At 46.6% G+C, this 14,191-nt stretch overlaps 1 protein-coding gene across 7 annotated transcripts in view; it reads right to left on the bottom strand.

Moving 5' to 3' along the window:
• ST3GAL1 (ST3 beta-galactoside alpha-2,3-sialyltransferase 1) overlaps nt 1–14,191 on the bottom strand; it is a 101,833-nt gene that overhangs the window by 63,027 nt on the left and 24,615 nt on the right. For all 7 annotated transcript variants that reach the window (XR_002823530.1, XR_002823531.1, XM_023728218.1 and 4 more), the window contains exon 2: nt 8,796–8,949. The gene's annotated coding sequence lies outside the window, so the exon portion shown is untranslated. The remainder of the gene's footprint in view (nt 1–8,795; nt 8,950–14,191) is intronic.

Below are 14,191 nucleotides of genomic sequence, written 5' to 3' on the forward strand. Positions count from 1 at the left end.
ACCCAGAATCTCCTGATCCTTGTTTGCGCTAGAGGCATTTCTTCTTTCTGTGAATTACCAGTTTGACGAATGGACTTGATGGAGCTCTGGTGCAGCCTGCACACACTTGTGAGCATGCCTTCACCTCCCATGACAGCGCTAGCTCTCAAGAAATGCAAGGAACGTGATCGGGCTTTCTTATCTCAGGATCCAGTTCCTCTGTGAAAACTTATGTCTCTTCATTGGTGTATCCACGCACCCCGCTGACCAGTGTCACCCCTCATTCCTCCCTGACCCAGACACGGGGCCCAGCTGAAAGCAGATCCACTTGCCTGTCACATGATCCAACAGCTGCTGCCTCCCGGCCTTTGCACTGTGGCCTCTCCCAGACCCAGCAGGGATTGATCATCTTCCAGCTCTTGTCCCTTTATCCCTCTGACTCCCTTTGTTCCACAAGAAACTCACAACTGGTAACAGGTGACAAGAACCCTAAAAACATTTTCAGGTGTCTCTCTCTCTCAAGGACATAGTCCAAATGAAGGAAAATGCTAAAAGCATGAAGATGTTCAATGCAGTGTTGTGTATACCAATGAAACCTATGAGAACCAGAACTTGACGTGACTGCCTTGTTTTTCTGGGTCTCAGAAGTTTTCTGCCTCTGACAGGGTTCAGTCTTATCACTTTTCTATCGCTCTCTGTTAGTGAAAAATATTTGGATTTTCCTTCTCTGATAGCTTTCCACCTTTCACAGGTTCTGGCTTCCACGAGTTTTACTGTAATAATGATGATGATTATCTACATTGATATATGTAAATAAGGAGTGACAGGGAGGGCTACGTATATGGTACGGCCACTGGATGGAGTATACACACCATGTGGTGTGATGATTGTTGGGGGCAATTCCAGAAACGCTCCCTGAGTGGCCCCCCCATGGCCCAAGCACTGGGGATTCAATGGGGAAGAACACGGTCCCTGCCCTCAAGATGTCCAGCGAAACAACTGCCCGTCTGCTGTGGTTTCACAGTGAGCTCCAGGAACCGATTCCATTCTATTCAAGCAGTAGAATGAACAAGTCCATCTCCCCATCCACAGGCCTCCTTCACTTCTCTCTTTCTGACGGCCCAGGCTCCAGCACAGAGAATATGTTTAGTGCCTGTGAGAAAGTGTTTACGTGAAGCCCATTGTACAACGTGGTGAACTGTCTGTTCCCCCAACGGCCCCTGGGAGGTAGTACGTCAGATCAATGCTTGCCAGATGGATCTCAGGCAGGGTGGCTTGGCTTTCCCCCGTCCCTCTTTCTCCTTTCCGTATCCTCCAAACCAAACCAGAAAGGGCTGTGGGTTATTGTGGCAGGTATGTTTTGTTTAACTGACTTTTTTAAGGCATGCCCATCTATAAAAGGAGCCCTGGTGGCACAGCGGTTAAAGCTCTTGGTTGCTAACTGAAAGATCAGCAGTTCAAACCCACCAGCCCCTCTGCAGCAGAAAGATGTAGCAGTATGCTTCTGTAAAGATTACAGCGTTGGAAACCCTGTGGGGCGGTTCTGCTCTGCCCCACAGCGTTGCTAGGAGTCGGCATTGACCCGGCGGCAGTGGGTTTTTTGGTTTGGTTTACAGATCCATGAAGGGCAGGTACTCTGGTGAGCACACAGACCAAGCTGTGTGCATCACAGAGAAGGCAGCCAAAGCCCCAAGCGAAGGACCCCAAGCCTCCAGAAATGGGATTCTCCCAGTTTCGTTCTCCACAAGCTGGAGGCAGAGGCCTGAGGAGGCTGGAAGGCTGGCTGATGATTGAGGGGCTGAAGAAGAGAGAGATAATCCCTAAGGGGCGATACATATTGCTGATTGATTAGCATTGAACTCAGAGCCAACAGCACTGTAACTTGTGCATGAATAAAGCTTATCTACCACACACATTTTCTCCATAAGACACATCACAGTTGTCTTGCACTTACGAACACTAGCCAGCACTACTGTCCTATGCGTGGCGGCCATTTTAAACAGCAAAACCACCAACAAAAAGTGCAAAAACAAGAAATGTGGCACTTAATAGACTGGAAAAAGGATACTTTTTTTTGAGACCTCAGCTGGGACCATGTGTGTAGGACAGCTCACATTTTTCTCCACTCTGCAAATGATTGCAAAAGCGTGGCAAGTATTGATTTGGGGGTTACATATACATTTTAGTGGATAGAAAAATTTGCAAATAAGGACTTCACAGATAATTAGGATCAACTGTATTAACTTAATCAACAAATTTTACTGAGTATCTGTTATATGCTGAGAGTCCTTGGGTGGTATAAGCGGTTAATGCACTTGGTTGCTAACTGAAAGACTGGAGGTCTGAGTCTACCCAGAGGTACCTTGGAAGAAAGGCCTGGAGATCTACTTCCAAAATATCAGTCATTGAAAATCCTATGGTGCACAGTTCTACTTTGACACACATCCTCATGACAACCCTATGAGGTTGGTGCTATTGTTATATCTTATGTCTATTTTGCAGATGAAGAAATTGAGACACAGAGAGGTTAAGTGGCTTCCCCAAGATGACACAGTAAATAGCAGAACTCTGATGTGCACTCAGGGCATCTGTTTTCAGAGTTCACACTCTTAAAAGTACCCCGTGATTAGTAGGTGGTGGGTGGAGGATGGGGAAAAGGGCAAGGAGAGCAGAGATGAGGCTGGGATCTTGGTGGGGCCAGTTATGGTCAACCTTGTCCATCCTGCTATGGAATTTGGACTCTGTCCCAGCGCCACAAGGGACCATGATGTTGAGAGGGTGAAGGACACAACTGGATGCACAGCATGACCACAGGTTATCTGTGAATGTCCATATGCTTATCAGCCAGGCATGACTAGAATGAAAACTGGTCTTTCGAAAAGGAGTAAATATGTGGGCTTGGCTTTTGGAAGCACGTAGGAAATGTCCAAGCAGCTGGTGGCCACCATGTAGTGACACTCTTATCTTCAAGGTCTTTGGGACGGGCCAGAATGGTTACCACTGGAATGTCCCTTCTTCCTAGAAGAATGTCTGCTCCAGCCAGATAACCTCCCCAAGCTGACAGGGAGGAAAACCCTGGGTCTTGTCCTCACATGTCCCGCGGTTGGTGTGGCTCACTAAAAATAATAACAATAAGCAATCTATTCAGCGTTTACTATGGGTCAGGCACTGTGCATCGTCATTTCATTTAATCCTTACAAAAGCCTTTGCTGTTGTAAGTTGCCTTCAAGTTGACTCCGACCCCAAGTGTGCAGAGTAGAACTGCATTCCATAGGGTTTTCAAGGCTGTGGCCTTTCAGAAGCAGATTGCCAGGCCTTTCTTCTGAGGCACCTCTGGGTAGTTTCAAATGACCAACTTCAGGTTCGCAGCCGAGCGCTTAACCATTTGCGCCACTCAGGGACTCCCACAAAGGCCCTAGCAGGTGAATACTATTATTATCTCCTTCTGCACAGATGGGGAAACTGAGTCTCAGAGAAGTGAAACACCTGCCCAGCTCTCACAGCTAGAGTAGCAGGTGGGAGGTGCACACTTGGCTTGTCTTACTCCAGGGCTCATTAACTAGAACCCTCTACAGCTGGCAAATCCACGTGGGGTCAGTCTTCCCTGGTGGGCAGGATTGGCCCCATTTTACAAAGAGAACGAGGCTCAGCAGGTTGCAGGTCACACAGCTGCAAGAGGCAAAGCCAGCTCAGCTTCGTTCTTAGGATTCCAGAGCGCTCACTTTCGCCCCTCCAGCGGGTGTCGACCAGGACTAGAATGCTGAGCATCCAGGGAGGGCACTCATGGCTGCTGGCTGCCACGGTTTCAGCTGTCAAGTGGCTGACCTTTCTAGAAGATGGTAATATTCGAGTTATGACAGCAAAGCCTCCTGCGGACAACTGTGAGGCCCAGAAGGTCTGCGGGTTCCCTAGTCGGTTTTACAAAGGAGACAACAGGTGCAGGCAGGGCTGGGGAACCATTGAGGGCCGATGCGCCTAGTGCAATATGCAGGGAGAAAGTATAGGCAGAGAGATGAGACAGAGGCTGTACTGGGAGCTTCATGGGAGCAGAAACCATGGTTGTGTTCTTTGCTGCTGCATCCCAGTATCAGCACAAATTACCTTACCTTACCAGTTGCCATCAAGTCAACTCTGACTCATGGAGACCCCACGTGTGTCAGAGTAGAACTGTGCACCATAGGGTCTTCATGGATGATTTTTCAGAAGTAGATCACCAGGCCTTTCTTCTGAGGCACCTCTGGGTGGACTCGAACCTCCAACCTTCTGGTTAGTCACCAAACGTGTTAACCTTTCACACCATCCAAGGACTCCCAACACATAACAGGCACTCAATAAAACTTGCTGAGTGAACGAGTGAATGAATGAGCCTGTTACATCTGTCCAGCAGAGGATACAAAAGGCTGAGAGGAAATATAAGTACTGCTAACATTTAGTTACATTCTTCTAGTCTTATTTAGCATTCTAGTCTTATAGAAGCATTCCACCTTTGCACCAAAGATAATAACCAAAGCATCTCACGGTTCTGGGAAGAACTCTTTGCACAGATCAAAGCCATATTCTTCCAATCTGTGGATAGTATATTTAACCATTCTCCTAGTCTTGCCCATTCAGGGCGTTTCCAATATGTTGCTATAAAAACTCAGGCAGTGAGGATCAAGGAGTGGCAGTACAGCAGCAGGTGGCCTGGACTCTGGTGACAGACTGTGCTTTCAAACCTAGCTCCTCCACTAGTCTTTGCTGTGTGACTGTGGGTAAGCTACTTAACCTCTCTGTGCTCAGTTCCCTCACTGGATAAACAGGGAGAATGACAGCAGCTATCTCACAGGGTGCTGTGGGGTTAAATTTGTCAAAGTGTGTGGGACTGTTAAGAGGAATACATGGCCCACAGTAAGCTCTATGTAAGTGTTTGCGAATACTCTGCCAGCACTGACGACTTCCAGATTTCCAAACACTTCCTTAGAATGCAGTCCCAGATGTGGGATCACCAGGTCAACCTGTAGATTAGTTAGGAAGGTGCCTTTGAAAGTTCCAACAGTGCTAATAGTACAAAGGTCTTTAGCCCTGTCTCATTAGCTCAAGAATAGGACTCAGAGGGCCCACAAAGTAAATTTGCTCTACTATGTAACACCAGTGGGGCAGGGGTGGTTCAGTGGTAGAATTTTTGCCTTCCATGCAAGAGACCCAGGTTCGATTCTTGGCCAGTGTTCCTCATGCACAGCCACCACCCATCTATCAGTGGAGGCTTGCATGTTGCTATGGTGCTGAACAGGTTTCAGCGGAGCTTCCAGACTAAGACAGACTAGGAAGAAATGCCTGGTGATCTACTTCCGAAACTCAGCCAGTGAAAACCTTATGGATCCAAATAGTCTGATCCACAACCAATCACGGGGATAACACAGGACGGAGCAACATTTGGTTCTGTTGTATATAGGGTCACCATGAGTTGGGGGCCAATTCAGCAGCAGCTAACAGCAAGAAAAACAACATGTGCACCAGAATTCGCGCTGCCAACCCTTCTGCCGTTTGCTTGCGCTAACCAGTCCAAGCGGTCTCCAGGTAGCCCGGGAGAGAACACTCGCTCATCTACACCTTGGCTTACAAACCCAGAGGAGGACAGACCCCAAGCCGATGAAACTTGAGCTGCTGGGCCCCTCAGCAGCACCACACTTTGCTAGCGCTTGTATTTGACTTGAAATTCATAGCATAGTGTTATGTTTTCTTAAAGGAGACCCCCAGACTCTATACGCTTCTCGCTGCGCTGAGCCCAGAACTACACCTGCACGTACCGGGGAACTATTGTCTGCTTCTCCCCCAGATTATTAACATCTTGATGACAAGCTCTGTCTTACTTTCTGGTCCTTCTCGGTACTCAGCACAGTGCCAGTGACCTAGGAGACACTGGTGGATGTTTGCTGAATGAATGAATGAATAAGAAGGAAGGAAGGAAGGAAAAACGCAGCCCGAATTGAAATCTCACTCCCTGTGTTTCACTCAGTCCTCTTGAATTCCTTCCTCACAAATCGCCCAGTACAAGTTCACCCTCCCTCCGCTGGCAGGCTTTCAGATATGCAAAGGCTGCTCCCCCACGTCTCCTCTCTCCCCAGGAGTAACCCCAGTTCCTGCAACTGTTGTTCTGGCCTTAAAGGTCAGCAGCAAGGGAAATTCCACCAGCTGTCCCCTGCTGCCCATGTTAATATCTGCTATCTGCCAGAATGGCCTCCTATCTAATCTGAATTCCCTGGCTTCCAGTCTGTCTCCGGGCCAGCTGCTAACATTTCTCTTTTGGGAGGAATTGCTTGAATTCTGAGGGAGGGTGTCCCTGTGCGTGATTTGTCAAGCAGGAAGAAACGCAGAGAGACCAGGGGGCCTGCAGCTGGAGCCCCGCTTGTCTGGCCTGTGACCTCCTTCATCCTCACTGTCTGTCCTCTCCTATCAGCAGTGTGATTTGGTTCCATCATCACCTCCTCTGAGAAGCCCTCCTTAACCAACACACCGAATACACATCCTCTTGAGGCTCCTCCATAACAAATGAGTGTCTTGGCTGTGAGCAGCCCTAGCTGTTCCCCAGTGTACGTTGGCTTGTTGGCCAAGTGGAAACTCCTGTTACGCCCCTAATCCTGTTCTATCCAAGATGGCGCCATGATGGCGGGTCTACTGCCAGGTCCAAGGCCCCCTGCACTTGTCTGTCATATAAACTGGCCATGCTTAGCTCTGTTCTGAGACGGGATCAATTCCCAATCATCATTATTCTGCTCAACACGTTCTTGAAAGATTAAACCCATGACCTCTTCTCTATCATCTTTTGTCTCCACTCTTCCTCATTTTCTTCCTCTCGGTTTTCTATCTCCCTTGCCTGTATCTTCAGCTCCTAGGGAACACCGTGGCCGTTGCTTCTCTTCCTTTACAGGAGGCCCCATACTGAGACTGTGGTCCCAGAAGGGCTCAAGCTCATCTCTCTATCTCATCTACGTATTCATATACACAAACTAATAAATCCCAAGACCCAAGTGCTCAATTCCTACAGGAAGTCACACGCAGAAACTAGGCCATTGGCCCAAAGAAATGTTGGACACCGGTGGTTCAGTGGTAGAATTCTTGCCTTCCATGCGAGAGACCTGGGTTCAAGTCCTGGCAAAGGCACCTCAAGGGCAGCCACTGCCCATCTGTCAGTGGAGGCTTGTGTGTTGTCATGATGCTGAACAGGTTTCAGCAGAGCTCCAAACTAAGACAGACTAGGAAGAAAGGCCTGGTGATCTACTTCTGGAAAAACCCAAAAAAAACCAAAAAACTCCAACTCGTTGCCGTCAAGTCAATTCCGACTCATAGCAACCCTATAGGACAGAGTAGAACTGCCCCATAGGGTTTCCAAGGAGCGGCTGATGGGTTCAAACTGCTGATCTTTCAGTTAGCAGCCGAGCTCTTAACCACTGCGTCACCAGGGCTCCTTCGAAAAATCAGCCAGTGAAAATTCTGTGGAGCACACTTCACAACAGTCCAATACCACTGTGCATGGAGTTGTCAAGAGTCAGGAGCCGACTCAATGGCAGCTAATAACAATAACAACTATATATATATATATATATAAATCAACTCCATGGCAACCGATCGGTCATCTGTCTGTCTGTCTGTCTATCCAGCTATCTAAATCCATCTATCATCTACCTACCTACCTACCTACCTACCTGTCTATCCTCACTAACAATAATATAGGATTATAGTTACATACATACATGCATATCAGTCTTTCTTCTTCTTCCATCATGGCTACAATTATACACCAACTGGGTGTATAGATTGAATTGTATCCCCCTCAAAATGTGCTGAAGTCAAAACCTCCAGTCTCTGTGAATGTCTATGGCTGTGTCCCAATAAAACTTTAGCTACAAAAACAAGCCGGGCCAGATTTGGCCCGTGGGCCAGAGTTTGCTGACCCTTACTCTGGGGCACCCCAGAGTGTCATTCCAAGCCTTCTTTGGGATGACAAGTTCTTGTCATAGAAGGATCTTTCTCAACCCAGTTTTTTACTTAGTAGTTTTCATGAGAGCCCAGAAGGCTTCCCTTTAAGAAAAAAGATAGGCTGCCTGATACTCTGCCAAGCCTCTATCTTTAAGCTGAGGAAAAAGATAGTGTCCTTCCACAGGCATTTCCTCTGTGGAAAATTTCTAGTAGAGCAGGCCATGTTACAAAGAGACCAAGAGAACGGGAACATCACCCCTCTGCCCCCAACACAATCCATGGAAGAAACCAGTGACAAAATCATTTTAATTCTCCTGGACTGCAGACTACTGGCTTTCATGGGAGCTGAGGTAAACCCACACATGCTATTGCCCTTAGCCTTCCTTTTGAACCTTGAGCCTTGAAAAAATTGGTTCCTAAAAGCCACTTTCAAGTTAAACAATGGTCTAGATAAACTACTAGGACTGTTTTACTTTGGGCATTGTGCTGTTTTGAAGAAGTCAGTCAGACTCCAAAGGTCAGACTGGGAGCTATGTTTAGGGTAAATCGGTATTTATTTTAATTGTTCTTCAAGGCAATGCAGTATGAAAATCCTTCCTGACCACAAGTTTACCAGTTCTGTTCTAACCGTTTTTTCCATGGCAATGCTGATAAGACTTGCTATAAGAATTTTGGAGATTCTTCTCATCTTTGACAGTTTTGATACTCTAGTTGAAATGTTACCCCAATTTGTGATTCGTATATTCAATAAACTTAAATTTATATTACTGGATTAATATGAGTTTTGTTTTAACACCAGAAAAGGCAACACATCCCACACTTCTTCCCACTCGTGTGGGGACTGGTCAGTTGCCATTTACCTCAGCAGCCTGTGTGATCATCCATCTCGGTCCTCAGATGCAAATATCTTGGCCAGGAAGTTTGAAGCATTTGCTTATCACAGCCCTTGGGGATGCTAGTCACTTCTTATTGGCATTATCATTTCAGAAAGGTAGAGTTCCAAGATGGCACCCACTGGAAGGAAAGAGGAGGAAAGTTCATGTCAGTTTTGATAGTCAGTTCGTCCACGGCCTTTTAAAGACCATTCAAGGTAATTAAAATGCATTCACCTATTTGTCCGCTCACTCACCCAATTATACAGTTAGTCCTCAACTTACGACATATTCGAGTTACCAGGAACCACACTTACACTGTCTGTTTTGCTTTGCTTTTTGTAATATGTACTACATACATATGTAACATTTAGCAATATGTACTACATACAATGTAACAGTGTATAATTTGCTGATGTTACCATTCTCAGACCTTCACTCGCAGATGTTCAAAGATCAGATTTATAAAGACACTGATGATAAAAGGCAATAATAATGAAATTTTTTTTAAAAAGTATTCGACTTACTTCAGAACCAACTTACGATGGGGGTCATTGGAACGGAATCCCATTGTAAGTCGGGGACTACCTGCACATCAAATATTTTTTATACAAGCACCTATTGTGTTCCACACTGTCAAATGCCAGGTACGGAATGGTAAGTAAATCATAGTTCCTGCCCTCAAGGAGCTCAGTCTGGTGGAGGAAACAGACAAATAATTCAGGGCCATCTGATACAGGGATGTGAAGTGTGTTTGGGAAAACCAAGAAAGAAATGATGAACCCAGTTTGAAAAAAGAATTAGAAGAGGAGACGGTATTTTTAGCTGCTCCTTCAGCAAGACATAGCAAGATGCTGTTTCGCCAAAAGGAAAGGGTTGGGGAAAGTATATCCAAGAAAGAGGGAAAAAAAAAAAAAAAAAAAGTAAGACTTGAAAGTGAAAAACCTCCTTAGCGGTGGAGGACCGATTCTCTGATGGTGAGGTCTGGTGTGGGATCAGGCTTAGGGTAAATCAGGCTGATTTCAGATAGGAGATGACTTTGGAAGACTCCCTTGGGGATTGAGAATACTCACTGAAAGCAGCACTTAAGATTTTCCTGTGTACCAAGCATGGAGAGCTCCCCACATGCATTTTCTCTTCTAACCCTCTTAAGAAATTACACAGATGGCCATACTGATCATCCCCATATTACAGATGGGGGCACTGAGGCTTAGGTTGCCTTACTGAGTGGATTTGCTTAGGATGACAAAGACAGCAAGTGGCAAGGACACCCCCATTCTCTCTGGTTCCCAATCCTCATCTTAACCACTGACCTAGATGGATTAGTGCTGGGACGGCCCCTAGTTCGTCAGTGCCTCTTTGAACACACATCTCTTCACAGTGTGGTTTTACCTCCCCTCCCATCATGAAGGGAGCCCTGGTGGCACAGTAGTTAAAGCGTTTTGCTGCTAACCGAAACATCAGCAGTTCGAACCCTCCACAGGAGAAAGATGTGGCAGTCTGCTTCCGTAAAGATTTACAGCCTTGCAAACCCTATGGTGCCGTTCTACTCTGTCCTGTAGGGTTGCTAAGAGTCAGAATTGACTCGACGGCAGTGGGTTTTTTTGTTTTCTTGGCCCATCGTGAGAAAAAAACAAAAAGCCAAGCCAGTTGCTGTGGAGTTGATTTCTGACTCATGGCAACCCTATGCGTTACAGAGTAGAACTGCTCCATAGGGTTTTCGAGGCTATAATCTTTATGGAAGCAGACCACCAGGCCTTTCTTCCATAACGCCACAGGGTGAGTAAAACTGCCAACCTTTAAGTTAGTAGTGGAGCGCAAACCGTTTGGGCCACCCAGTACCCTAGTGAGTAAAATCTATTTCTCTACCCTTTGAAGCTGAGCTTGGCCATGTGATTTGCTTTGACCAATGGGACCACAGCAGACATGATACAAATAAAGGCTTACAAAGTACTTATGCCCAGGACTTCCCCTTTCTTGTAGTTGGGACTCATTCCGCCTCCATATCAACAAGCCTGGGCTAGCGCCTTGGAAGGTGACAAATAACATGGAGAGAGGCCCAAGACCTCCCAGTCACCCCAGCTGAGGCTTCAGACTTCTGAGCGAGGCCTTCCTAGGCCAACAGACCCAGCCAAGTGTCCAGACCAGAAGGAGAGCACAGAAACTCACAGAATCAGGAGAAATCGTAAACGTTTGTTGTTTTAAGGCACTAGGTTTGGGGCTGTTAGATATGCAGAAAAATCTAACAACCAGCCCCTTATCTTTACATTGCTGGCCATGGTGATAATAGAGCTAAACTTGCATGTTAGAAAGGAAAGTTGGGCTGTGTTGGGGACTGCCCAGAGATAATGAGGGCCAGGATGAAGGCAGGGCTGTGGGCAAGAGGGGTGGGAGATTCAAGAGCTATTTTAGATGTAGAATCAACAGGACTTAGTGACTGCTGAACCCAGGTTTGCCTAAAGGCCTGTGGCTCCGGAAACCACTCCTGGCGCTGACTCTGAGCGAGGTCTATTTGGAGCTCGCTATGAGGGCCGGATGTTTACATGAAGATACACCAGAGTGGCCTGAGTCAGGGGGTGAGGGCCCGGCCCCAGGAAACAGAAAGCAATAGGAATGAAGCGTCTTGGTAGGAAACTCTCTTTTTAGCTCCTGTGGTTTGAAATGAGAAGGAAGGTGGCTGCACCCTGCCGCAGCCTCCTAACTGGTCTTGCCTCTGCCACCCCTCTAATCAGTCCCTCACAGCAGCAGCCGTTGGTGGGAAGACCTCCCTCCCTCCCTGCCTCCCATCGCCAGCTCACACCACCCCCTTCCCTCTGTATTTCCTACTCACCCTGCAGAGTTCAGTATCCATGGCCCTTCCCAGAAACCTCTTTGCTAACTCCCAGACAAGTTAAAAAAAAAACAAAAACAGTTGCCATCAAGTAGATTCCAACTTCTGGAGGCCCAGTGTGTGTCAGAACAGAATTGGGTTCCATAAGATTTTCAATAGCTGATTTTCCAGAAGTAGATAGCCAGGCCTTTCGTCAGAGGAGCCTCTGGTGGACTCGAACCTCCAACCTTTTCGTTAGCAACAGAGAGCCTAACCATCTGCACCACCCAGGGACCTTGCAGACAAGGTCAGGCACCGCCATTGTAGGTTCTCAGCACTCCCTGCTCTCCTATAGAGTGTTTCTTGCTAGACTGTCAACTCCACAGGGTAAGGGCATGTCTGTCCTACACACCACTGCATGGCTGCCCAGCTCCCCACCTGGCACCTGTAAGAAAGTCAGTTACTCTTTCAAGGAAGAAAGAATTAAAAAAAAAAAATTATGTGTCACTCCTCCAAGATGTTTTCTCTGCCACATCTTCTGCTCTTCACGCACTTGGGGTACCCAGGGCTTCCTTTGCATATCTTGATTCATTTGTTTATTCATTCATTCTTTCATTCAGCAAGAATTTTCTAAGCACCAGGTCCCACCTCCATCCTATTATCAGTCCCTCCCACTAATGGAGCCCCTTGGGTAGGGTGGGGCAGGGGGCAGGGGCTGTGCTTTATTTATTACTACATTTCTTCCCCTCCTGGACTTTGTGTGGGTATAGGAGGTACTCAATAATAACTGTTGAGTGAATGAAGGAATGAACGAATGAATGAATAAGCAAGCTGATGAATCTTGGGGTATCCGTTGGGATGTAGCTAGTTTATAACTTAGCAGGACCCTGTAACTGAGTCCAGATGTCATCATTCATGTTACATCTTACTAAACAATTGATAATCATCGTGATGTAATAGTCTACACGTAAATATACATAAATCTGTTGCCATTAAGGCAGTTCCAACTCACGGCAACCCCATGTGTGACAGAGTAGAATCGATCCATGTTTTCTTGGCTATAATCTTAATGGATGCAAATTGCCAGGACTTTCTTCCGCGGTGGCACTGTGTGGGTTCGAACCGCCAAACTTTAGGTTAGCAGACAAGCGCAAAACGTTTGTGCCACCCTGAGACCTAAATATGCATATATAGGGATCGATATTGTAACTATACTGCACCATAAGACATACGGTAAAGGGAAAAATCTGTGAATTGAATTACCCATGGAGCCCTGTGGGACACTGAGGCTCAGGTGTCTGACTGTAGGGCCTGGAGCTGAGCCCTGTTCTAAGCCCACCCACACAAATCTCAGATTGGACACCCACCTGTGATCTTCGGTTAAAGCCTAAGGCTCTCTCTGGAGCAAAGCACAGCTCTAAACCAGTTCCTTCATTAATCTTGAATTGGCTTTTAAAAAAATATAGCTGGCAATTGCATCGGATTCCAAACCCCAAACTAGCAGGCTTACAGCAACAGGGCTTCTGGCCTCGGTTTCTCACTTCTTTAATACGGCACTGGAGCGTTAAAGAGCCAGAGAAGGTAATTAGCCCGCTGTCTGTGCATCACTGATCCCGAGGAACAGCTTAATTGCTCCTTCGACTTTGCTTGCCTTCGGTGTCTGCACTTGAAGCATGGACGTCTTTTCTCAATTGTCACAACCGCTCTCTCCCACCTGTGTCCTTCTGTCTTGCCTCTCCCCATGTTCTTTGTCCCCTCAAACCTTCCAAGCTTGCTTCTAATTAAGGACAACTACTACCCTCTTACCACGGGAAAAAAAAAATTACCAGCTATATAGAGATCTAATTCACATATCGCACAGCTCACTCATTCAAAGTGTACAGTTCAACAGTGGTGATGGGTACCCATCCTGAGGAACGTTATTAATGGCACTGAGCAGTACATGTAAAAATGTTGAAATGGCAAGCTTTTTGTTATATATATACTCACTACAATTTAAAATATATGTTCACTGGAGCCTGGTGGCACAGTGGTTAAGAGCTATGGCTGCTCACCATAAAGGTCGGCAGTTCGAATCCACCAGCCGCGCCTTGGAAATCCTATGGTGTAGTTCTACTCTGGCCCATATGGTCGCTACGAGTCAGAATCGACTTGATGGCCATGGGTTTGGTTTTGATTTTATATACATTCATCGGTTTTTGGTCTGTTCACAGATACGTATGACCCACACCACATGCAAGAAACCCTAGTGGCACAATGGTTAAGCACTCAGCTGCTAACTGAAAGGTCTATGCTTCGAGTCCACCGGGGCCCCTGGTGATCTGCTCCCATAAAGATTATAGCCTAGGAAACCTTATGGGGCAGTGCTACCCTGTCCTGTAGGGTCGCTCTGAGTCAGAATTGACTTGACGGCACACAACAACAACACCTTCAATTTTAGAACATTTTCATCACCTCAGAAAGAAACTTGTATCCTTTAGCTATCAACTTCCTCTCGAGCATCTCTCCAGCCCTATGCAACCACTAATCTACTCTCTGTTTTGATAGATTTCCCTGTTCTGAACATTCCACATGA

This window comes from Trichechus manatus, unplaced genomic scaffold (assembly GCF_000243295.1).
Source record: "Trichechus manatus latirostris isolate Lorelei unplaced genomic scaffold, TriManLat1.0 scaffold00022, whole genome shotgun sequence".
Taxonomy (NCBI): Eukaryota; Metazoa; Chordata; class Mammalia; order Sirenia; family Trichechidae; genus Trichechus; species Trichechus manatus.